This window comes from Lotus japonicus, chromosome 4 (genome assembly GCF_012489685.1).
Source record: "Lotus japonicus ecotype B-129 chromosome 4, LjGifu_v1.2".
Lineage (NCBI taxonomy): Eukaryota > Viridiplantae > Streptophyta > Magnoliopsida > Fabales > Fabaceae > Lotus > Lotus japonicus.
The window spans coordinates 19,125,203-19,129,280 of NC_080044.1; the positions used below are offsets into that span (position 1 = coordinate 19,125,203).

At 33.1% G+C, this 4,078-nt stretch overlaps 1 long non-coding RNA gene across 1 annotated transcript; it reads right to left on the reverse strand.

Annotated features, from left to right (window-relative positions):
• Positions 1–1,430: 1,430 nt before the first annotated feature.
• Positions 1,431–3,587, reverse strand: LOC130716042 (uncharacterized). The gene is made up of 2 exons (XR_009011848.1): positions 3,312–3,587; positions 1,431–1,965 (listed from the first exon to the last, which is right to left on the reverse strand). It is a non-coding gene; the product is annotated as an uncharacterized LOC130716042 (long non-coding RNA).
• Between the last annotated feature and the right edge of the window lie 491 nt (positions 3,588–4,078).

A 4,078-nucleotide genomic window follows, 5' to 3' on the forward strand; every position in this document is an offset into this window, starting at 1 on the left:
CAACCTCCTTGCATCGAGGCAAAGCATCAGCACCCTAGAGTTTCTTCCACATACTCAAAGGCATCAACATCACGAGAATGATGTCTCCTTTGCCAAGAGCTTGTCCCGAACAAACCTATAACCAAATTTTGTCGTGTAAGATCCATCAACTGTATGCGGCCAAATAAGATGATCATGATGAGAATGAAGAGGTAAAGGAATAGCCATGATACAATGAACAAAATCAAGCAGCCCCTGATAAATGACTAAGATATAACTTAACATTGATAAATGACTAAGCAGACAGTTTTATGCCATAAAACATGTATTTCTCAATACTTTCCACCTAAATTAAGGTTTATCAAAACATCCTTTCATAGTCTTGGCCAAACCACATGCTCTGGCTTTCTCGAAATAAATTTACTGAAGTCCTTCGATCTCAACTCTTGCTGAAATTTTAGGCTAACACCACTAAATACCAAATTTTAGGCTTGTCCTCTTGGCCTGCTGTGCCTAATGTTTTATATAAGTTTTGTTATATAAAACTTACACATCTATTATATTCTAGGAATTGTGAAGCGCGCAATATAGCGCTGCCAACTCAACTTACTTCTATTCCATAAATTTGACACATCAGATATAAACTTGACATGTCAAGATATCTCAATACTTCTCATTCTTTCATTTTATCCTGTGAGCCGGTGCTGTAAACTTATCACACCATAACCACTAGGATAGTAACCCGTTTCCGTGCGATGCACGGACGAACGATTCTACGATTTAACATAATTAATTATGTAATTTATTAAAATGAACAAATTAATTTACATACCAATAATTTGTGATCTTTTCAATTATATACCGCGGTTGGCTAAATGATCAATGAAAAAGTTTGGGTTTAAATAACACATGATCCTAGGTGGATCAATCACATTTAAGATAAGTGAAATATAATTTTCATATTTTATTTATTTATAAATAATTTTATTGGTTCCTTGGGATGTGTTAAGTAACCGTCATGATAAAATCACTTATGCATAGGTGACAATAAACCGATTATTAACTTTAATAATATAAAATAGATGTATTTTCACTTTTTTTAATATAATTATAATACGATAACAATGTTACAATATTTGTTGGAAATGCACAAACGATAAAATGATAAGTCAAAGAGATATTTTTATGTAGAACCAAACATAACTATTTATTATAATTAGTAACACAAATACCATGGTTAAATTTTCATCAATCATCCTACATACTGGCGTTACGTTCAACCATAGCATCCTTCAATAATAACTAAGTATAGAGTAGAACTATCACATCCATTTATCATTACAACATGTATAGAATAAGTAGTCACAAAATAGGTTCATTTGATTCTCATCTAAAAAGAACAGACAGATATGAAGCAATCATATAATTGCTTTTCACATTAAACAACATAGTTGCAAGAAATTCAAGTTCCACATATAAACACACAAAGTACTACAATTCAAGAAAAGTCCATATAAGATAATCAAAAGAGATTAATCAAAGTTACAACCTCTTCAAGATAGATTATAGGGTGAATACATGAACCCTGAATCTATTTGGCTGAGGCATTTTCTATAACTGCATTTGGTGAACTGCAACAGTATCACCAAGCCTCATAAATTCAGCCCTATAGAAGTCAAACCACCTGCAACATATCGATTCATTCTCATTGATGAGATCAGCAGTATATCAAGCATCCAAACCAATTGCTCACAATGCATCTTCAACTTCATCATCAGATATCAAGCATCCAAACCAACAGTGCACTTGGTTGTTCAAGTGAGTAATCATGTGAGGAGAATCAAAGGATGTACTTTAAAGTTCTTAGCGGCAGTGAGGCTCATTGTGTCGTGTCCTCAGCTGCTACTTCTTTTTCACTAAACCTTAAGTCAAAAAGGCGGAGAAGACACATTCTCAGCTAGGATTTCCTATGAAGAAGCCAAACCTCTGTAACAAAAAACAAAGGACCTCAAGTAAAATAATTTTTAACCCAGAAGATTTCTATTGTCATTGTTATAGCATTAAGAAAGAAAAACTGGTCATCCAACATATAGGAAACAAAAAAAAGATATTTCTTCTTATTAAAAATGTAAGTAAGATTGTAAGGTAGTGAATGATACATTTGCTTTTTCTTTTGGGGGGGGGGGTGTGTTGGGGTTGATAGAAACATAGTGACTCATAATCACCTAATAAAAGCACAAACAATTACATCCAATCATCAGGCACTTGTTATTAAACTCAATATGAAATAATATGTATATTCCTAAGTACGAAGAACTTGTGTAAAAATTTACATTAATAATATATAAATTTAGTTTCCAGCAGGTTTAATTTCACTCTGAGGCTGCAAGTTTTTAGAAATACTTACAACCAGCAAGAACTTTGGGATCTCCACCTAAAGGGTAAAACTCCAAGGTTGTTGTCAGATTCAATATCCAGAGGAAAATCTTTGGGAAAAGTTCTACTTCTAGCAATGCCAGCAACAATAAAATCCTTTGGGAAAGAAAAAGGATGCGGTTATGGCTCTAGTTAAAATATCAAAAAGGACATAGAAGAAGTGAAAGTGTGAAACCTTTATCAATATATAATACTTTCAAGGTGTTAGTCAAAGTTAGCACATAATGGCACAACTATACATATCAGAGCCAAAAGAGTCAAGGTAAAAGACAGAAAAAAAAAAAGGGGAAAAAACCTTCATAATGATTAAGCAAGTAGGTGCAAAAAAAACTTAAGGAAATCATGAAGCACATGGTATATGTGGTGATGCCATGATCATTTACCCAACATGAAAATAATCCCAATAAGCACCATATAAAGCCAAAAGTTAGCTTCCAATAAGAAAATAAAAGAACCAATTAAGGATATAAAGATTTGGTATTCTTTTTGTCCTGCTAAATCATGAATATTTTAGACCACTTGAAGAAAAATCATTCTGGAATTGTGCTGGTGTCCACACAACTTGTAACCCGCACCTAATATAACTCTACCCACTTAAAGTAGTGTCATCAAATTGGGACATTTAACATCAGACGTTATCATAAAAAAAGCTCATAAAGAGTACATGATTAACACATAATGGTATGAACATTAAGCAAATCAATAAGTAACTAATTAACATCCATGAATGTTTGAAGCTGTTTTAAGATCATGAAAAGACTTGACAGTGTTCCACAACAACCACACTAAGGGCCAGCTTTTATGATAAACAAATTGGCAGAGTCTGTCCCATTAATAAAAAAACATAAATCAGCAGACTCTGCCAAATCAAAAGGCAGTTGAAACCTACTGTTTACCTCTAACAAAGTACCAGCAGCAGAAAAACATGGAGCAGCAAAAAGGAAAGTGTCTTCCCCCAGATATAGGAAGACAAGCCGCATTGTGCTCACCAAAACTGCCAACTGCATCAAACGTAGCAACCAAAGGGGGGAATCAAGCAAACTACAATCACATATTAAATCTCCGAGAAAGAACCAAAATCCATTGAAAGAAAAACCAAAATCCATTCAATCAAACAAAGAATCAAACGCAGTTGAGGGAATTCAAGAATTCAGGAACTAACGCAGTTGAGGGATGGGAAGAAACACCAAACAATAGTAGTATTAGTGATAAGATGATCAAAAACATCTCTATAGAAAATATAAATCATAAATCAAAAAACTTATAAGATGAAAATCAAAACATCAATGGAAAATATAAATCAGAAAACAAATAAAAAGATGTAGAGAAATCATATCTTAAGGCAAACCAATATAAAGATATAGATTATGTAGAATACAAAATCAGAACTTGCTGGATGTATCATATATATTTTAAGGCAAACCAACACAGTAGTGCTGTAAAAAGAAATCTCAATCAATAAGAGGTCATAACATGAGAAATCAAAACTCTACCCACTTTCACTGGGCAACCAATTACCAAAAACAACTAATGAGTTTATAGAAAGTCAAACCCATACCTGTTGAGGTGTTCTTTTCGCATACAAATCTAAAAATTATGCCTTCACGTATATAAATTTCTCTCATTCTCTTTCACTGGTATTTAAGAAAGGCAAAATCATTAA